Source organism: Triticum aestivum, chromosome 3A (assembly GCF_018294505.1).
Source record: "Triticum aestivum cultivar Chinese Spring chromosome 3A, IWGSC CS RefSeq v2.1, whole genome shotgun sequence".
In the NCBI taxonomy this organism is placed as follows: Eukaryota; Viridiplantae; Streptophyta; class Magnoliopsida; order Poales; family Poaceae; genus Triticum; species Triticum aestivum.
The window spans coordinates 287,350,998-287,374,594 of record NC_057800.1 but is presented as its reverse complement, the minus strand read 5'-3'; positions in this window follow the sequence as shown (position 1 = coordinate 287,374,594).

Here is a 23,597-nt window from a genome sequence, read left to right as displayed (position 1 = left end):
CCCGGCAGGCCGCGCTACACACTGGCACACACTTTGTAGCCATGTCAAGCGATAGCGAGGACGACAGTTCGGCTAGCAGTCTGGCGCCCGATGATAGGTCAACATCAAAATCATCCCGCTTGTGTTCCATGAGTCCGGCGTCAAGCTCAGACCTCGATTATATCCGGTTCATGGAAGGGACGCGGCCTCCGGAGTCGTCAGACGACAACCAGACGGACGAGGAGCCGTCGGAGGACGAAGAAGAGGACGACGGTGATGGTGAGGAGGAATGGTCGAACGAGGAGGACGACGATGACGACAGCAATGACAATGATGATGGTGACGGCGATGAAAAGCCAACGGTCAGCGGCAAGAAGCGTCCTCGCCAAGATGATGTCGCGGGGCCATCCAACAAGAACAACAAGAAGAAGGACTAAATTAAGCAGGCTGTATATATCTCTGTTTATCATGTCAATCTCATCGCACACGATTAGTAATATGTATTCGACAGTGATCTTCTACATTATCGCCAACAGGTTGGTTTGTTGAACTGTGTGCCTTGACAAGCATACAATTCACAAAAAAAGACTGTATGGGATGTCTATAATGATTGCACACAATTTTGATTAACGACCTGTTTGTCGGGTATCACAAACATCTTTTTACGCCGAATTGTTTGTGTTCACCTCACTCATCGCAAATGGTTCATCAGACTGAACTGTATGATGTATATCACACACACCTTGATCTGGCTGCCCATTTCTGTTGTTCTGTCTCATCGAAAACAGTTCGTACAGATCAACTGTATGCCCCTCATCGCACACCCAACTATAATTTGAACCGTGTTTGATGTATCATTCATCGCAAACATTTTGCATCATTTCTGATGGTTTTCATACAGCACCGTTTACGATTATTGCATCGCACATGGTTTCTCGAAGGGTCTCTAATCGTAGTGTCGTGTTAGCAGCATCCTGCAGTAGTGAGTATTAAGTTCATAAGAACAGAGTAATGCTTTAGGCAAGATGACATGATGTAGAGGGATAAACTCAAGCAATATGATATAGACCCCATCTTTTTATCCTCGATGGCAACAATACAATATGTGCCTTGCCGCCCCTACTGACACTGGGAAAGGACACCTCAAGATTGAACCCAAAGCTAAGCACTTCTCTCATTGCAAGAAGGATCAATCTAGTAGGCCAAACTAAACCAATAATTCGAAGAGACTTGCAAAGATATCAAATCATGCATATAAGAATTCAGAGATGAACCAAATATTATTCATAGATAAACTTGATCATAAATCCACAATTCATCAGATCTCAGCTAATACACCGCAAAAAGTATTACATCGAATAGATCTCCAAGAACACCGAGGAGAACTTTGTATTGAGAACCAAAGAGAGAGAAGAAGCCATCTAACTAATAACTATGGACCTGAAGGTCTGTGGTAAACTACTCACACATCATCGGAGAGGCTATGGTGTTGATGTAGAAGCCCTCCGTGATCGAATCCCCCTCCGGCAGATCGCCAGAAAAGGCCCCATATGGGATCTCCCAGGTACAGAAGGTTGCGGCGGTGGAAAAGTGGTTTCATGGCTCCCCCTGATGTTTTTTGGGTATAAGAGTATATATAGGCGAAAGAAGTACGTCGGTGGAGCTCCCTGGGGCCCATGAGGGTGGGGGTGCGCCCCCTATCTCGTGGAAGCTTTGCGGAGTTCCAAACTTCCACTCCAAGTCTCCTGGTTTGCATTTGTTCCAAGAAAGATCCTCGCGAAGGTTTCGTTCCATTTGGATTTCGTTTGATATTCCTTTTCTGCGAAACACTGAAACAGGCAAAAAAATAGAAATTGGCACTGGGCCTCTGGTTAATAGGTTAGTCCCAAAAATAATATAAAAGAGCATATTAAAGCCCATTAAACATCCAAAACAGATAATATAATAGCATGGAACAATCAATAATTATAGATACGTTGGAGACGTATCAAGCATCCCCAAGCTTAATTCCTGCTCATCCTCGAGTAGGTAAATGATAAAAATAAAAAATTTGATGTCGAATGCTACCTAACATAATTTTCAAGGTAATTTTCTTTGCTGTGGCATGAATGTTCAGATCCAAAAGATTCAAGACAAAAGTTAAATATTGATATAAAAATAATAATACTTTAAGCATACTAACCAAGCAATTATGTCTTCTCAAAATAACATAGCCAAAGAAAGCTCATCCCTGCAAAATCATGTAGTTTGGTCATGCTTAATTTCTGTCACACAAAATGCTCCCATCATGCACAACCCCGATGACAAGCCAAGCAATTGTTTCATACTTAGCCTTTTCAAACTTTTTCAACTTTCATGCAATATATGAGCGCGAGCCATGGACATAGCACTATAGGTGGAATAGAATGGTGGTTGTGGAGAAGACAAAAAGGAGGAAGATAGTCTCACATCAACTAGGCGTATCAATGGGCTATGGAGATGCCCATCAAAAGATATCAATGTGAGTGAGTAGGGATTGCCATGCAATGGATTCAATAGAGCTATAAGTGTATGAAAGCTCAACAAAAGAAACTAAGTGGATGTGCATGCAACTTTCTTGCTCACGAAGACCTAGGGCAATTTGAGGAAGCCCATCATTGGAATATACAAGCCAAGTTCTATAATGAAAAATTCCCACTAGTATATGAAAGTGACAACATAAGAGACTCTCTATCATGAAGATCATGCTGCTACTTTGAAGCACAAGTGTGGAAAAAGGATAGTAACATTGCCTCTTCTCTCTTTTCCTCTCATTTATTTTCTTTTCTTTGGGCCTTCTCTCTTCTTTTTTTATGGCCTCTTTTTTATATTTATTTTTCGTCTGGAGTCTCATCCCGACTTGTGGGGGAATCATAGTCTCCATCATCCTTTCCTAACATGGGACAATGCTCTAATAATGAAGATCATCACACTTTTATTTACTTACAACTCAAGAATTACAACTCGATACTTAGAACAAAATATGACTCTATGTGAATGCCTCTGATGGTGTACCGGGATGTGCAATGAATCAAGAGTGACATGTATAAAAAATTATGAGTGGTGGCCATGCCATAAATACGATGTCAACTACATGATCATGCAAAGCAATATGACTATGATGAAGCATGTCATAATAAACGGAGTGGTGGAAAGTTGCATGGCAATATATCTCAGAATGGCTATGGAAAGGCTATAATAGGTAGATATGGTGGCTGTTTTGAGGAAGGTAAATGATGGGTTTATGGTACCGGCGGAAGTTGCACGGCACAAGAGAGGCTAGCAATGGTGGAAGGGTGAGAGTGCGTATAATCCATGAACTCAACATTAGTCATAAAGAACTCACCGACTTATTGCAAAAATCTACAAGTCATCAAAACCAAGCACTACGCGCATGCTCCTAGTGGGATAGATTGGTAGGAAAAGACCATCGCTCGTCCCCGACTGCCACTCATAAGGAAGGCAATCAAAGAACACCTCATGCTTCAAATTTGTCACATAGCGGTTACCATACGTGCATGCTACGGGACTTGCAAACCCCAACACAAGTATTTCTCAATTTCACAATTACTCAACTGGCATGACTCTAATATTACCATCTTTATATCTCAAAACAAGTATCAAGTATTAAACTATTCAATGCACTTTATATGAAAGTTCTTATTATACCCATCTTGAATGTCCATCATATTAGGAATAATTTTATAACCAAAGGAAATTACCATGATGTTCTAAAAGACTCTCAAAATAATATAAGTGAAGCATGAGAGATCAATAATTTCTATAAAATAAAACCACCACCGTGCTCTAAAAAGATATAAGTGAAGCACTAGAGCAAAATTATCTAGCTCAAAAGATATAAGTGGGGCACATAGAGTATTCTAATAAATTCTGATTCATGTGTGTATCTCTCAAAAGGTGTGTACAACAAGGATGATTGTGGTAAACTAAAAATCAAAGACTCAAATCATACAAGATGCTCCGAGCAAAACACATATCATGTGGTGAATAAAAATATAGCCTCAAATAAAGTTGCCGATAGATGAAGACGAAAGAGGGGATGCCTTCCGGGGCATCCCCAAGCTTAGGCTTTTGGTTGTCCTTGAATTTTACCTTGGGGTGCCATGGGCATCCCCAAGCTTAGGCTCTTGCCACTCCTTATTCCAAAATCCATCAAATCTTTACCCAAAAACTTGAAAACTTCACAACACAAAACTCAACAGAAAATTTCATGAGCTCTGTTAGTATAGGAAAGCAAACCACCACTTTAATGTACTGCAATTAACTCATTCTTTATTTATATTGGTGTTAAACCTACTGTATTCCAACTTCTCTATCGTTCATACCCCCCGATACTAGCCATAGATTCACCAAAATAAGCAAACAACACACGAAAAACAGAATCTGTCAAAACAGAACAGTCTGTAGCAATCTGGAGGTTTCGAATACTTCTGTAACTCCAAAAATTCTTAAAAATTAGGAAGACCTAAATAATTTGTATATTGATCTACTGCAGTTGGAATTGGTATTTTATCACTCTCTGGTAAAAAATAAAAATTATTTTCGTGAGCACATACTTCTGTTTTTATCAGCAAGATCAAACAACAATCACCCAAGAAGATCCTAAAGGCTTTACTTGGCACAAACACTAATTAAAACATAAAAACACAATCGTAACAGAGGCTAGATAAATTATTTATTAGTAAAGAGGAACAAAAAGTAAAGAACAAAAAAAATGGGTTGCCTCCCAACAAGCGCTATCGTTTAACACCCCTAGCTAGGCATAAAAGCAAGAATAGATCTAGGTATTGACATCTTTGGTATGCAATTCTTCAATTGAAAAATCATAACCCTTAGGAGGTTATTTGTTTCTGCTAATGATCAAACTCCTCGGCAAGAAATCCAGAAATTCATTGGTAGCAAAAGGTTCCTTAATGATATTGAAAAAGTTGGGGTGAACACTTATTGATTTGAGATCCTCATTTTTACTAGAAGATTCACCCTTATTTTTAGGAACATAGATAAACTTGGCAACTTTGGTAGGATAAGGGTTTGAGGTATTTTTAACGGCGGAAAAGGTGGTCCCCAAGTTGGTAATAATATCTTCAAGTTTATCAATTCTAGTGGAATCTTGATCTATCTTCTCATTAACTATGGGTTCCTTTTCCTTAAGATTTTCAGAGTAACTCCTACCTTAGATCCATATTGGGTAATTTGGTTGTGGATCTTTTTATCCAAATTTTCAATTAACTCTACAGTGGCAATTTTATTTTCAATAATATCAAGCCTTTGTATCACATGTTCCAAGGTTAAAATAGTTCCATTAACCAAAAGAGGTGGTGGGCCTAACAAATCTATCATAGCATTATAAGAATCAAAAGTATGGCTACCCAAGAAATTCCCTCCGGTAATGGTATCAAGAATATATCTATTCCAAGGGGAGATGCCAACGTAAAAATTGCGAAGAAGAAAGGAAGTAGATTGCTTTCTAGTGGATCTATTTTGAGCATTGCAAATTCTATACCAAGCATCTTTTAGATTTTCTCCCTCCCTTTGTTTAAAATTAAGAACTTCATTATCGGGAGTATTAACAATGATAGAAGGACTAGCCATGAAGGCAAAACAAACGAACTAACACACGGGCACACAAGAAAAGAGACGAATGGAAAAGGGGCGAATATAACGGCAAAGGTGAAGTGGGGGAGAGGCAAATGGAAAATAATGTAATGCGAGGGAGAAGAGTTGATGGTGGGTACTTGTTATGTCTTGACTTGAGCGTAGATCTCCCCGACAACGAAGCTAGAAATCCTTCTTCCTACCTCTTGAGAATGTGTTGGTTTTCCCTTGAAGAGGAAAGGGTGATGCAGCAAAGTAGCATAAGTATTTCCCTCAGTTTTTGAGAAGCAAGGTATCAATCCAGTAGGAGATAACACGCAAGTCACCTAGTACCTGCACAAACAATCAAGAACCTCGCAACCAACGCGATAAAGGGGTTGTCAATCCCTTCACGGTCAATTGCGCAAGTGAGATCTGATAAAGATAGTAAGATAAATATTTTTGGTATTTTTGTTGTATAGATTGTAAAGTAAAGATTGCAAAATAGTAAACGAGATGCGATAATAAAAAGAGATGCAATATAATAAGGAAGAGACCAGGGGCCATAGGTTTCACTAGTGGCTTCTCTCATGGTAGCATGTATTACGGTGGGTGAACAAATTATTGCCGAGCAATTGATAGAAGAGCGCATAGTTATGAGAATATCTAGGCAATGATTATGAACATAGGCATCACGTCTGTGTTAAGTAGACCGAAACGATTCTGCATCTACTACTATTACTCCACACATTGACCGCTATCCAGCATGCATCTAGAGTATTAAGTTCATAAGAACAGAGTAATGCTTTAGGCAAGATGACATGATGTAGAGGGATAAACTCAAGCAATATGATATAAACCCCATCTTTTTATCCTCGATGGCAACAATACAATACGTACCTTGCTACATCTACTGTCACTAGAAAAGGACACCGCAAGATTGAACCCAAAGCTAATCACTTCTCCCATTGCAAGAAAGATCAATCTAGTAGGCCAAACTAAACCGATAATTTGAAGAGACTTGCAAAGATATCAAATCATGCATATAAGAATTCAGAGAAGAACCAAATATTATTCATAGATAAACTTGATCATAAATCCACAATTCACCGGATCTCGGCAAAAACACCGCAAAAAGTATTACATCGAATATATCTCCAAGAACATCGAGGAGAACTTTGTATTGAGAACCAAAGAGAGAGAAGAAGCCATCTAGCTAATAACTATGGACCCGAAGGTCTGTGGTAAACTACTCACACATCATTGGAGAGGCTATGGTGTTGATGTAGAAGCCCTCCATGGTCGAATCCCCCTCCGACAGATCACCGGAAAAGTCCCCAGATGGGATCTCACAGGTACAGGAGGTTGCGGCAGTGAAAAAGTGGTTTCGTGACTCCCCCTGATGTTTTTAGGGTATAAGAGTATATATAGGCCAAATAAGTACGTCAGTGGAGCTCCGTGGGGCCCGCGAGGGTGGGGGCGCGCCTACCCCCTTGAGCGCGCCCCCCTATCTCGTGTAAGCTTCGCGGTGTTCCAGACTTCCACTCCAAGTCTCCTGGTTTGCGTTTGTTCCAAGAAAGATCCTCGCGAAGGTTTCGTTCCGTTTGATATTCCTTTTCTGTGAAACATTGAAATAGGCAAAAAAAACAGATACTAGCACTAGGCCTTCTGTTAATAGGTTAGTCCCAAAAATAATATAAAAGAGCATACTAAAGCCCATTAAAGATCCAAAACAAATAATATAATAGCATGGAACAATCAAAAATTATAGATACATTGGAGACGTATCAATCATCATACCTAGTTCAATCTCGTTACTGGCAAGTCTCTTTACTCATTCTGTAATGCATCATCCCGTGATTAACTCATTAGTTATATTTCTTGCAAGGCTTATAGTGATGTGCATTACCGAGAGGGCCCAGAGATACCTCTCCGATACATGGAGTGACAAATCCTAATCTCGATATATGCCAACTCAACAAAGACCATCGGAGACACCTGTAGAGCATATTTATAATCACCCAGTTACGTTGTGATGTTTGATAGCACACAAGGTGTTCCTCCGATATTTGGGAGTTGCATAATCTCATAATCAGGGGAACATGTATAAGTCATGAAGAAAGCAATGGCAATAAAACTAAACGATCATTATGCTAAGCTAACGGATGGGTCTTGTCCATCACATCATTCTTTATTGATGTGATCCCGTTCATCAAATGACAACACATGTCTATGGTTAGGAAACTTAACCATCTTTGATTAATGAGCTAGTCTAGTAGATGCATACTAGGGACACTCTGTTTGTCTATGTATTCACATATGTACTAAGTTTCCGGTTAATACAATTCTAGCATGAATAATAAACATTTATCATGATATAAGGAAATATAAATAACATATTTATTATTCCTCTAGGGCATATTTCCTTCACTTTCCTCACCACATGATGCTTGCCAAAGTAGAAAATAAAAAGGAATAGAGAGAAAAACTTTGACTCTTTGCATAAAAGTAAATACATGAAAGTAAAAGATAGTCCCTTCGCAGAGGGAACCAGAGGTTGCCATGCGCTTATTTGTTTGTATGCTCAACCCCTTAGTGCAAAAGAATGTCCCGTTGCATTGCCCCTTGTGATAGCGACCTTTATTATGCAGTCTGTCGCTTTTATTCTTCACCATCACAAGTTCGTGCAATGCTCAATTTTATTTTACACTAAATGATCTTACACTTTTAGAAGCAATTTTTATTGCCTTTTTGCACTGATGACAACTTACTTGAGGGATCTTTCTCAGTCCCTAGGTAGGTATGGTGGACACTTGAAAGTAAGATTTGGGTTTAAGGGTTTTTGGATGCACAAGTAGTATCTCTACTTAGTGCGGAATTTTTGGCTAGCAAAGATAGGGGCAAGAACCACATGTTAAAGGATCTATGACAATATGACTTCTATGTGGATATAAACAAACATAAACCGTTAAGTTGTCTTCCTTGTCCAACGTCAACAATTTTGGCATATAATATTTTGATGAGGGCTCACAATCACAAAAGATTTCTAGGATAGTATATTTATATGTGAATCTTCTCTTCCATTATTAATTCTTTCATGAGTTGCATCATTGACTAATGCTATGTTTGTCAATCCCTAATAAACTTTTGTACTTATAATTTTCCTTATGTGGTGACATCACCTACCATAAGATTAGTATATGATATTTTCTTCATTTATTTCCTTTCTCCTTTTTTATTCTTATTTCTTTTCTTTAACTTGCAACATGAAAGTAAAGAAAGCAAAGACTCAAACTAAACTTTATTATATAACTTGCACACGATTACAAGGATAGATCACTAAGCAAACTCTCGAAGAAGAAAGGATCGAACTAAACTTTTATTCATCTAAAGAAAAAGTTCGAACTAAAATAAGTAAAGGAAAAAAGATAGTGGGATGATACGATACCGGGGCACCTCCCCCAAGCATGGCGGAAGACAAGGGGAGTGTCCATACCCGATACTCAATTTTCCTTTGGTGATGAAGAAGAAGGTGGTGGTGAAGAGATCTTGTCCTCAGATTTCCATGGAAGTGGTACGCCATTGTGAGAGGAGGAGTGAATCTCACGGGTCCTACAACTAGCAGCCAAACTCATACCTTTAAACCTCGCCTCATATTCAAAGACTTGGTTTTGGAGATCATAGATCTGGCTTTGGAGGAAAATGATTTGCTCGTTGAGGGTGAAGACGATGTCCTTCATGGGCTTGCCATCCACCTTGAGATCATGAGAGAAGTCCGTCATCATGAGGTAATTATCATTGAGCCCACGCTCCACCATCCCCTTGCACCGGAAGACATCTTCCTCATAGCTTCAAGTCTGGCCTCCATGTTCCCTTCCTCTTGGGACATGGCACACCGCGAAGGTGAAGCACCCCCTCATGCATCTGGATGGTCTGAGGGTGCTGCACCACCTCCCGTGGATATGGGTTGATGACGTTCTTGAAGAACTTGTCCTTGGAGGAGATTGAGGTGGCCATGGTAGATATGATCTGGAAGAAAAACATCGAGAAAGGGAACACGGGATTTCTCTGCAATATGGTGATCAACAGGTTCGGGGAGTATATATAGATTTTCTATCTTGGGGGACAAGCAAACAGAAGAAAAACAGAGTCCGGAAGGTGTCCCAGGTGGGCACAACCCACCTGGGTGTGTCAAGCTTGCCTAGCGTGCCCTGGTGTCTTGTGCCCACCAGGGCATGCTTCCCGGTAGTTTCTTCTTTTCCTATTTTTCCAAATCTTCCAAAACTGACAAAAAATATTTTTGTGGATTTTTCGGAGTCTGTTTTCTTACCGTATCACGTACCTCCTTATTTTCACGATTCTGGAGTGTTCCGAAAGGACTCTTTATGTGTTCTTCTGGTGTCAAAGTTTGGATAACACTACTTTCAACATTAATGGGCCTACATGAGATATAATGCTTTATTCGTTACCCATTGACAACCTTCGGGTTAGTACCCTCAGAATTATTTATTTTGATGGCTCCAGACCAATAAATCTCCTCGATAACATAGGGGCCTTCCCATTTTGAGAGGAGTTTTCCTGCAAAGAATCTGAAACAAGAGTTGTACAAAAGAACATATTCTCCGACTTTAAACTCACGCTTGTGGATTCTTTTGTCATGCCATATTTTAAATTTTTCTTTGAATAATTTGCATTTTCATAATCTTGGGTTCTCCATTCATCTAATGAACTAATATCGAATAACCTCTTTTCACCAGCAAGCTTGAAATCATAATTGAGCTCTTTGATGTCCCAATATGCTTTATGTTCTAACTCAAGAGGGAAATGACAAGCTTTTCCATAAACCATTTTATAAGGAGACATACCCATAGGATTTTTATATGCTGTTCTATAAACCCAAAGTGCATCATCTAATTTCTTAAACCAATTCTTCCTGGACCTATTGACAGTCTTTTGCAAAATTAATTTTATTTCTCTATTGCTAAGTTCAACTTGACCACTGGACAAAGGATGATAAGGTGATGCAATTCTATGGTTAACATCATACTTGGCAAGCATTTTATGGAAAGCACCATGAATAAAGTGTGAACCGCCATCAGTCATTAAATATCTAGGGACTCCAAACCTTGGGAAAATAACTTCCTTAAACATTTAATAGAGGTGTTGTGATCAGCACTACTGGTTGGAATAGCTTCTACCCATTTAGTAACATAATCAACAGTAACCAAAATATGTGTATACCCATTAGAGGAAGGGAAATGTTGTAGGATCGAGAAGAGGTGTCAAGAGGGGGGTGATTAGACCCTCAACAAAGAAAAGTAGCAGTTTTTAATTTCTTTAAGTTAACGTGGAGTTTTAGCACAAGTTTAAACATTCACAATACATTTCAAGCAAGCATGGCAAGAGTATATGAGCAGCGGAAAGTAAAGCATGCAACTTGCAATAAAGTAAAGGGATGGGATTGGAGTGTGCAAACACAATTGGAGACACGGAGATTTTTGGCGTGGTTCCGATAGGTGGCACTATCGTACATCCACATTGATGGAGACTTCAACCCACGAAGGGTAATGGTTGCGTGAGTCCACGGAGGGCTCCACCCACGAAGAGTCCACGAAGAAGCAACCTTGTATATCCCACCATGGCCATCACCCACGAAGGACTTTCCTCACTAGGGTAGATCTTCACGAAGTAGGCGATCTCCTTGCTCATACAAACTCCTTGGTTCAACTCAACAATCTTGTCGGAGGCTGCCAAGTGACACCTAACCAATCTAGGAGACACCACTCCCCAAAAGGTAATAGATGGTCTGTTGATTATGAACTCCTTGTTGTTGTGCTTCAAATGATAGTCTCCCCAACACTCAACTCTCTCTCTCACACACAAATTTGGATTTGGTGGAAAAGATGATTTGAGTGGAAAGCAATTTGGGGAAGGCTAGAGATCAAGATTCATATGGTTGGAATGGAATATCTTGGTATCAACACATGAGTAGGTGGTTCTCTCTCAGAAAATGTATGTTGGAAGTGTAGGCACGTTCTGATGGCTCTCTCCACGAATGAAGAGTGGGTGGTGGGGTATTTATAGCCTCCACACAAAATCTAACCATTACACACAATTTAACAAACTCGATGGGACCGAATCAAAAAACTCGGTCAGACCGATTCAGTTCATAATGTGACCATTAGGCATTTCGGTGGGACCGATATGATCAACTTGGTGGGACCGATGTGCTAGGGTTAGGGTAAAACCTCAACTCAGTTTGACCGATTACACAAACTCGGTGGGACCGATTTTGGTAATAAGCAAAACAAAGAGTTGGTCGAGCAAACTCGGTGGGACCGATTGCATATTTCAATGAGACCGAAATAGTTGCAACAGGTAACAGAGAGTTTGCAAGCCCATCTCGGTGAGGCCGAGATCCCATCAGTGAGGCTGAACTGATTAGGGTTTATGGCAGTGGCTATGTCAAGTGAACTCGGTGGCGCCGGATAGATCAAATCAGTGGGGCCGAGTTTGACTTTTAGTTTGGGACATATGTGTATGTCAAAAAGTGGTTTAGGGCTTTGGAGCATATCACTAAGCACTTTGAGCAAGCAAGCCATTAAGCAACACCTCGGCCCCTTTTAATAGTATTGGCTTTCCTATGGACTCAATGTGATCTTGGATCACTAAAATGAAGGTGCAGAGTCTTGAGCTTTTGAGCTTTTGCCAATCCTTTGTTCTTAGCATCTTGTAGGGGTTCCACATCCTCCCGTCCACGCCACTCCATTTGTTGAACTTATCTGAAATATACTAGATAAAAACATTAGTCCAACAAGATATATGTTGGCACTAATTACCAAAATCACCCAGTGAGCGCTTGTGCTTTCAATCTCCCCCTTTTTGGTAATTGATGAAAACATACATCAAAGCTTTAGATAAAGATATAAAGAATAACAAGTAAAGCTTTGGAAAAACATGTAACATGCATAGGCTTCCCCTACATGTATGCATCCATGTAACTATGGAATATGAGAGCATGTGAATGCATAAGCATGACAGAGCAAGCAAGAAGTTACATGTATCTTGGCTACATGCATCAGAGCAAATGGTGTAGATACTGGAAATATACCTTCATGTTCATGAGTCCTTCTTGCAAACAATATATACATTATCAAGAGATTATCATGCACATGAGTGCAATGCATACACTTACCTTGTGGTCTTAAGCTGGCTTTGAAAGAGATGAACCTGAGTAAACAAGGTTAGATAACACAGAAACATCTACTAATAGAGCAAATAGTAAAGCACAAGAGTACCAAGATTGGGATGACATGTAGAGAGTGAGTAGTGGGTACTCCTATTAGATATAGACATGTCCCCAAAGGTAAAGATGTGCAATGAATTCAAAGATTTCCTTCCCTAGAAGTCTTTCTCCCCCCGAATCTTATATTGGATAATGAGAGAAGATCGGGAAAATAAAATCAAAGCAAAACAAATCAGATCACAGAAACATAGCACAAGCTGACATGTCTTTTCCCCTCTTAAAGACATGTGACTTCTATCATCCTAAATACCAAGCATCTGGGGCTCTGATGTGATTTCTCCCCCTTTGAAGTACTCTCCACCTTTTGAAATGATTAAGCTTTGATGTGATCTCTCTCCCCCTTTGACATCAATTTCCAAGAAGGGATCTTCTGGAGTGTGAGTCAAAATAGGTTTGGTCCTTGAGTCACAGAGCAAAGCAGCATATAGAATGCGATGCAGGTAAAGGACAAGAATCATTGAGTGGAGCTGGAGTAAATATGCAGGATGCAAATGGCAAAGTGTTTTCTCAGCATTGAAATCGGTAACACCGAGTTGTTTTCTTTGGTGGCACCGAGATGGTTTGGTTTGACCGAAATAGACAAACCGGTGTGTCCGAGTTCAACACAGAAAGAACATTTTCCATCTCAGCTCACTAGGCAAATAAGATCTCACAAAGATTTGCAAGGAATTAACTGAAGGATTTGCAATGAATTGGATGCAGGGAATGCAGAACATAACAAAGAAAAGAAAAAACTAGATGAAGTTTTTTTTGAAATAAGAAGGGGAACAAATATGCAATAAACAAATGCAAGAACATAGAGAAACACTAGAGAACTTCATCTAGGATTGGTCGGCGACAAAGTCACCTATGTTAGAGTATATTGACTGAGGAGTCAAGTGGGAACACTTGATCATAGGTCATACTCATTGTTTAAGCTCAAAATGGGGTTACCATTTTTCGTTTAAGCATTTGATGTATTCGGATCTTGTTGAGTTGCTTTGACCCATGACTTGGGGTAAAGCTTCTCTAAGATGGAATAACATACCTTGGGTGGTGGTGTAGAACTTGATCATGTAGTTGAACTTGTGTGGGATGCTCAAGGTTGATGTAGCTCATCAATGATTGGGAGCACCACTTGTAGTTTGAGTTCATCTACCTACATGGTTAGTCTAGCAAGGAAGAGCACTTGTGTATCCAAAATGACAGTCATGAATTTGATACCAAATGAAATTTGATATAAATATTTTGTCAAAGGATATGTTGAAAGGTTTCATGCTTCCTTGTTTTCGACCACCATGTTGTAGAGACTTGGTGATGTAGAGATTGCTCAAGATGTGAGTGATTTGCAATCTCATAGATTTTGATTCATCCAAGTACCTACAAGGGCTAGATAGCATGCAAGGGCGCAAATATATCCAAGACATACGATCATCATCATAAGAGAAATATCAAGGAATAGTCAAAGGCTCATGCCTTGCATGTATCCAAATGGAGTTTCTACTCCAAGTTTGAAGCATCAATGATGTTCAATTCACCTCTCAAACGGCAAAATACTTTCTCATCAAGCGGTTTGGTGAATATATCCGCCAATTGCTTATCTATACGAACATGCTTAAGATCAATGTCCCCTTTGGCAACATGATCTCGAGTGAAATGATAACGAACTTCAATATGCTTAGTTCGAGAATGTTGCACGGGATTGTGAGCAATCTTAACAGCACTTTCATTGTCACAAAGCAATGGAACCTGTTTCACATAGATCCCATAATTTTTAAGAGTTTGGGTCATCCAAAGTAATTGAGCACAACATGAACCGGCGGCAATGTTTTCTGCTTTAGCAGTGGATAAGGATACCGAGTTTTGCTTCTTGGCGGACTAAGACACAAGAGATCTACCAAGAAACAGACAAGTACCCGAAGTGGACTTTCTATCAACCTTGTCACCGGCATAGTCCGAATCAGAGTAGCCAACAAGATCAAAAGAAGACCTCTTAGGATACATTTGGTGTATGAATTAGGTATCTCACTATCCTTTTCATAGCCTTAAGATGAAATTCTTTGGGGGTCGCTTGATATCGTGCACACATGCACACACTTAGCATAATATTGGGACGAGAGGCACATAGATATAACAATGAACCAATCATTGAACGATAAACCTTTTGGTCAACCGAATTGACATCCTTAGTCAAGTCAAGATGTCCACTAGTAGGCATGGGTATTTTCATACCATTGCATTCTTGCATGTTGAACTTCTTGAATAAGTCATTGGTGTACTTTGTTTGAGAGACAAAGGTGCCTTCCTTAGTTTTCTTGATTTGCAAACCAAGAAAGAATTTGAGTTCACTCATCATTGACATCTCAAACTTCTCCGACATTAGCTTTCCAAACTTTTCACTAAACTGAGGGTTAGTTGATCCAAATATAATATCATCGACATAAATTTGGCACACAAATAGTTCTTCATTAACCTTTTTAGTAAAAAGAGTAGAATCTATTTTTCCAATTTCAAAGCCTTTTTCAATAATAAACTTGGTCAAGCATTTATACCATGCTCTAGGAGCTTGTTTAAGACCATAAAGAGCTTTGTGAAGTTTGTAAACATGATTAGGTTTCTTAGGATTGACAAATACAGGAGGTTGCTTAACATAAACTTCCTCCTCTACTTCACCATTTAGAAAAGCACTTTTAATGTCCATTTGGTACAAGGTGATATCATGATGATTAGCATAGGCAAGTAAGATGTGAATGGACTCAAGTCTATCAATGGGGGCATATGTCTCACCATAGTCCATACCTTCGACTTGAGTGTAGCCTTGGGCGATGAGACGTGCTTTGTTGTGAACGACTTGTCCATCTTCATCTTGCTTGTTGCGAAACACCCATTTGGTACCGATCATGTTGTGGTTGTTGTCGGACTTCTCGACCAATGTCCACACTTTGTTTCTCTCGAAGTTGTGTAGCTCTTCATGCATGGCATTTATCCAATCCGGAACTTCCAATGCTTCTTCAACCTTCATAGTTTCAATGCTAGAGATGAATGAATAATGTTCACAAAAATTTGCCAAACGAGTTTTAGAGCAAGTGATTCTCCCGGTTTGGATATCATTGAAGATTTGCTCGACAGGATGGTCTCTTGTGACTCTTGCTCGAACTCGTGAGAGCTTTGGCTTGGGCCGGGGTGGAACATCTTCTTCATCATCTCGTTCTTCTTCTTGGCCTTCTTCATTGTTGATGTTGTCATTCTCTTGTCATGGTGGAGGAGGTTGATGAGGTTCATCTTGGTGTACTTCCTCGTTTTCTTCATCTTGGCATGTCCCACTTGTGGATGCTTCCATGTCAACTCTTGTTTCACCTTGTCGTGAGGTAGAAGCTTCCACTTGGATGGACGAGGTACTCTCCTTTACCTTCGTTGGACGAATCATGCCAATAGAAAAGTCTTGGATTGCTTCTGAAGGGTCTTTGTCTCCTACATCAATTAGCAATGGCTCTACTTGCGAGCCATTAGATTTATCAAACTTCACATCTACCATCTCTTCAACATGTCGGGTGAAATTGTTGTAGACACGGTAAGTGTGAGAGTTTGAGCCATAAACAAGTAGGAAACCCTCATGATATTTAGGAGAAATTTTAGAACGACAATGCTTATTAAGAATGTAGCACTTTGAGACGAATACTCGAAAATATCCAACTTGGGATTTGTTATCAGTGAGAAGCTCGTATGCTGTCTTGCCGAGTAACTTGTGAAGATACAAGCAATTTGTTGCATGACAAGTTGTCTCAACCGCTTCTCCCCAAAAGTGTTTTGGCATCTTGTACTCATCAACAATCGTTCTCGCCATCTCAATAAGAGTCCGGTTCTTCCTCTCAACAACTCCATTTTGTTGAGGTGTGTACGTAGCCGAGAACTCATGTGAAATCCCTTCTTCGTCAAGAAAGGTATCCACATTTGCGTTCTTGAACTCCGTTCCATTGTCGCTTTGAACCTTCTTGATCTTCACTTCAAATTGATTTTGGGCCTTCCTAGCAAAGTTCTTGAAGATCTTTTGGACCTGCGATTTATCATCAAGAAAGAACACCCACGTAAATCTTGAAAAATCATCGACTATGACTAAACCAAATGAGTTACCACCGAGACTTTTATAGGCATTGGGACCAAAGAGATCCATATTAAGTAGCTCGAGCGGTCTTCTTGTGGTCATGATGTTCTTCACGAGGTGACTTCCTCCAACTTGTTTTCCTTCTTGACAAGCACTTCACAATCTATCCTTGTCAAATAAAACATCTTTCACTCCAAGGATATGATCACCTTTAATTAGTTTATCAAGATTTCGCATGCCCACGTGACCTAACCTTCTATGCCACAACCAACCTTTGGAAGATTTAGCAATTAAGCAAGTTCTAGGTTGAGCCTTTTTAGTGAAATTAACAATGTAGAGATCACCTCTACGTAAATCGGTAAAGACCATATTATGGTTATCTCTACGAAACACTTGGCAATCTACTTCAGTAAATAGGACATTGAAACCAAAGTCAGCAAGTCTAGATATGGAAAGTAAATTATAGCCAAGGGATTCAATGAGCATAACATTTTGTATGGAGCTATCATGTGAGATGGCCACCTTACCCTTTGAGTTATTGATGTCTACTACACAACCTTCTTCTTATAGACGTTGTTGGGCCTCCAAGTGCAGAGGTTTGTAGGACAGTAGCAAATTTCCCTCAAGTGGATGACCTAAGGTTTATCAATCCGTGGGAGGCGTAGGATGAAGATGGTCTCTCTCAAGCAACCCTGCAACCAAATAACAAAGAGTGTCTTGTGTCCCCAACACACCCAATACAATGGTAAATTGTATAGGAGCACTAGTTTGACGAAGAGATGGTGATACAAGTGCAATATGGATGATAGATATAGGTTTTTGTAATCTGAAAATATAAAAACAGCAAGGTAACTAATGATAAAAGTGGGAGAAAACGGTATTGCAATGCGTTGAAACAAGGCCTAGGGTTCATACTTTCACTAGTGCAAGTTCTCACAACAATAATAACATAATTGGATCGTATAACTATCCCTCAACATGCAACAAAGAGTCACTCCAAAGTCACTAATAGCGGAGAACAAACGAAGAGATTATTGTAGGGTACAAAACCACCTCAAAGATATCCTTTCTGATCGATCTATTCAAGAGTCCGTAGTAAAATAACACGAAGCTATTCTTTCCGCTCAATCTATCCTAGAGTTCGTACTAGAATAACACCTTAAGACACAAATAAACCAAAACCCTAATGTCACCTAGATACTCACCAATGTCACCTCAAGTATCCGTGGGTATAATTATACGATATGCATCACACAATCTCAGATTCATCTATTCAACCAACACAAAGAACTTCAAAGAGTGCCCCAAAGTTTCTACCGGAGAGTCAAGACAAAAACGTGTGCCAAACCCTATGCATAAGTTCACAAGGTCACGGAACTCGTAAGTTGATCACCAAAACATACATCAAGTGGATCACGTGAATATCCCATTGCCACCACAGATAAGCACATGCAAGACATACATCAAGTGTTCTCAAATCCTTAAAGACTCAATCGGATAAGATAACTTCAAAGGGAAAACTCAATCCATTACAAGAGAGTAGAGGGGGAGAAACATCATAAGATCCAACTATAATAGCAAAGCTCGCGATACATCAAGATCGTGCCAAATCAAGAACACGAGAGAGACACAGAGAGATCAAACACATAGCTACTGGTACATACCCTCAGCCCCGAGGGTGAACTACTCCCTCCTCATCATGGAGAGTGCCGAGATGATGAAGATGGCCACCGGAGAGGGATCCCCCCTCCAGCAGGGTGCCGAAACGGGTCTAGATTGGTTTTTGGTGGCTACAGAGGCTTGCGGCGGTGGAACTCCCGATCTAGGTTTCTTTCTGGAAGTCTAGGTATATATAGGAGGTGTTGGAGTCGGGAACAAGTCAGGGGGTCCCCAAGGCGGCCATGAGATAGGGGGCTCGTCCCCCACCCTCGTGGTGGCCTCGGGACTCCTCTGGTCCATCTCCGGTACTCCGTGGGCTTCTTCTTGTCCAAAAACAATCTTCGTGAATTTTCAGGTCGATTGGACTCCGTTTGATTTTCCTTTTCTGTAAAACTCAAAAACAAGGGGAAAACAGAAACTGGCACTGAGCTCTAGGTTAATAGATTAGTCCCAAAAATCATATAAAATAGCATATAAATGCATACAAAACATCCTAGATGGATAATATAATAGCATGGAACAATCAAAAACTATGGATACATTGGAGACGTGTCAAGCATCCCCAAGCTTAATTCCTGCTCGTCCTCGAGTAGGTAAATGATAAAAACAGAATTTTTGATGTGGAATGCTACCTAACATATTCATCAATGTAATATTCTCTATTGTGGCAAGAATATTCAGATCCATAAGATTCAAGATAAAAGTTTAATATTGATATAAAAATAATAATACTTCAATCATACTAACCAAGTAATCATGTCTTCTCAAAATAACATGGCCAAAGAAAGCTATCCCTACAAAATCATATAGTCTGGCTATGCTCTATCTTCATCACACAAATAATTTAAATTATGCACAACCCCCATGACAAGCCAAGCAATTGTTTCATACTTTTGATGTTCTCAAACTTTTTCAATCTTCACTCAATACATGAGCATGAGCCATGGACATAGCACTATAGGTGGAATAGAATGGTGGTTGTGGAGAAGACAAAAAGGAGAAGATAGTCTCACATCAACTAGGCATATCAACAAGCTATGGATATGCCCATCAATAGATATCAATGTGAGTGAGTAGGGATTTCCATGCAATGGGTGCACTAGAGCTATAAGTGTATGAAAGCTCAAAAAGAAACTAAGTGGGTGTGCATCCAACTTGCTTGCTCATGAAGACCTGGGCATTTTGAGGAAGCCCATCATTGGAATATACAAGCCAAGTTCTATAATGAAAGATTCCCACTAGTATATGAAAGTGACAACATAGGAGACTCTCAATCATGAAGATCATGGTGCTACTTTGAAGCACAAGTGTGGTAAAAGGATAATAGCATTGCCCCTGAAAGCACAAGTGCTCCCTAGCTGGTTTTGGTAATTAATGTCAACATATCTCTTGTTGGACTAACACTTTTACCTAGTATGTTTCAGATAAGTTCAACAATGAAGTGGCATGGACTAGAGGATGTGGAAACCCTTCAAAATGCTAAGGACAAAGGATCGGCTCAAGCTCCAAGCTCAAGACTCTACATTTTCTATTTTAGTGATCCAAGATCACATTGAGTCTATAGGAAAAGCCAATAATATTAAGAAGGGATGAGGTGTTGCTTAATGGCTTGCTTTCTCAAAGTGCTTAGTGATATGCTCCAAAGCCCTCAACCACTTTCTCACTTCCAAATATGTCCCACACCAAATATCCAACTCGTCCCCACCGATTCTTTCTATCTGGAGCCACCGAGTTCAGTTGACATAGCCACTGCCAGAAACCCTAATCAGTTCGATCTCACTGATGGGATCTCCGTCTCACCGAGATGGGCTTGCAAACTCTCTGTTACCCACTGCAATATTTTCGGTCCCACCGAGATGTGCAATCGGCCCCATCGAGTTTGCTTGGCCAACTCTCTATTTCACTTATTACCCAAATCGGTCCCACCGAGTTTGAGTAATCGGTCAAACCGAGTTTTGAATTTACCCTAACCCTAGCACATCGGTCCCACCGAGTTGATCCAGTCGGTCCCACCTAAAACCCTAACGGTCACTAGATTTGTTGAATCAGTCCGACCGAGTTTATCAATTCGGTCCCACCGAGATTAGCAAGTTGTGTGTAATGGTTAGATTTTGTGTGGAGGCTATATATACCCCTCCACCACCTCTTCATTCGTAGAGAGAGCCATCAGAACACACCTACACTTCCAACCTACTTTTTCTGAGAGAGAACTACCTACACTTGTGTTCGGGCCAAGATATTCCATTCTTACCATATGAATCTTGATCTCTAGCTTTCCCAAGTTGCTTTCCACTCAAATCCTCTTTCCACCAAATCCATATCTTGTGAGAGAGAGTTGAGTGTTGGGAGACTATCATTTGAAGCACAAGAGCAAGTAGTTCATCATCAACACACCATTTGTTACTTCTTGGAGAGTGGTGTCTCCTAGATTGGCTAGGTGTCACTTGGGAGCCTCCAACAAGATTGTGGAGTTGAACCAAGGAGTTTGTAAGAGCAAGGAGATCGCCTACTTCGTGAAGATCTACCGCTAGTGAGGCAAGTCCTTCGTGGGCGACGGCCATGGTGGGATAGACAAGGTTGCTTCTTCGTGGACCCTTTGTGGGTGGAGCCCTCTGTGGACTCGCGCAGCCATTACCCTTCGTGGGTTGAAGTCTCCATCAATGTGGATGTACGATAGCACCACCTATCGGAACCACATCTCAAAAATCTATGTGTCTCCAAATTGCGTTTGCACACTCCAATCCCATCCCTTTACATTCTTGCAAGTTGCATGCTTTACTTTCCGCTGCTCATATACTCTTTGCATGCTTGCTTGATACGTATTGTGTTTGTTAAACTTGTGCCAAAACTCCACTTCAACCTAAAGAAATTAAAAACTGTAACTTTTAGCACTTAGTGTCTAATCACGCCCCCCCCTCTAGACACCTCTTCTCGATCCTTTCAATTGGTATCAGAGCTTTGGTCTCCATTGCTTTGGTTTAAACACCATTGGAGGAAGATGGATGAGTCTACTTTGGGGAGTCTTAGACATAGAGTGCCTATTCTTGATGGAGAATATTTTCATGAGTGGAAAATGAAATGCTTGAGATTTTCAATGAATATCATTTGAACAAGTACATTGCTAGCCCTTGTGCACCTCATGTTGATCCTTTGCATCCTACCCTTGATGAGTCTATTGATATGATCCGCAACCTTATAACTATTAATCTTATCAGCAGAGGCCTGCCTAGAAACTTGATTGAATGTTTGCCTACTCTTGATTGTTCCTACACTGTATGGAGATTTCTTGAGGAACGCTTTCCAAGTTATTCCTTGAAAAATCTAGATGAAATTCTCCATAAGTCTATTGCCTTGATTAAGATGAGCTCCAATGATCCCAAATTTGGTGACTGCTTATTTGAGCTTACTAATCTTACGAGTGCCAAAGGAGATGTTGGAATCATTAGCAATATCATTTCCAAAGCTATTAGAATTCATAAAGATAACCATAGAAATGATCATTTATCTAATGAATTACCCTCTCTAGGAGTTGATCAATCACAAGATGATGTTGAACATGGATACTATGATGAGGATGATGATGAGAGTGACTATGATCTTAATGATGCAATGAGACACTTTGATCTTATGGCAAATCTTCGCGGCTACATGGCTGGAGGAAAGGAATGGGTTCTTGATAGTGGATGTACTGATCATATGACCGGAGATAAAGATATGTTCCGTGAGCTTGCTGAAAACGACGGCCCTCGAAAGTATGTCACCTTTGGTGATAACTCAAAGGGTAAGGTGGTTGGCCTAGGTAAGGTGGCCATCGCACATGATAGCTCCATACAAAATGTCATGCTCGTTGAATCTCTTGGGTACAACTTACTTTCAGTATCTAGACTTGCTGATTTCGGTTTCAATGTCCTATTTACTGAAGTAGATTCCCAAGTGTTTCGAAGAGACAATCATAAAATGGCCTTTACTGGTATATGTAGAGGTGATCTTTACATTGTTGATTTCACTAAAAAGGCTCAACCTAGAACTTGCTTAATTGCTAAATCTTCTAAAGGTTGGTTATGGCATAGACGATTAGGTCATGTTGGTATGCGAAACCTTGACAAGCTTATTAAAGGAAATCATATCCTTGGCATTAACGATGTCATATTTGATAAGGATAGACTTTGCAACGCTTGTCAAGCAGGTAAACAGGTTGGAGGAAGGCATCCCGTGAAGAACATCATGACCACAAGGAGGCCACTCGAGCTACTTCACATGGATCTTTTTGGTCCTAACGCTTACAAAAGTCTCGGTGGAAATTCTTTTGGTCTAGTCATAATTGATGATTTTTCAAGATTTACGTGGGTGTTCTTTCTCGATGATAAATCGCAGGCCCAAAAGATCTTTAAAAACTTAGCTAGGAAGGCCCAAAATCAATTTGAAGTGAAAATCAAGAAGGTTCGCAGCGACAACGGAACGGAGTTCAAGAATGCAAAAGTGGACACCTTTCTTGACGAAGAAGGGATTTCACATGAGTTCTCGGCTACGTACACACCTCAACAGAATGGAGTTGTTGAGAAGAAGAACCGGACACTCATCGAAATGGCGAGAATGATGCTTGATGAGTACAAGACACCAAAGCACTTTTGGGCGGAAGCGGTTGAGACGGCTTGTCATGCAACAAATCGCTTGTATCTTCACAAGTTACTCGGCAAGACGGCATACAAGCTCCTCACCGGTAACAAACCACAAGTTGGATACTTTCGAGTATTCGGCTCAAAGTGCTACATTCTTGATAAGCATCATCGTTCTAAATTTGCTCCTAAGTCTCATGAAGGTTTCCTACTTGGTTATGGCTCAAACTCTCACACATACCGTGTCTACAATAATTTCAACCGAAAGGTTGAAGAGACGGTAGATGTGAAGTTTGATGAATCTAATGGCTCACAAGTAGAGCAATTGCCAATTGATGTAGGA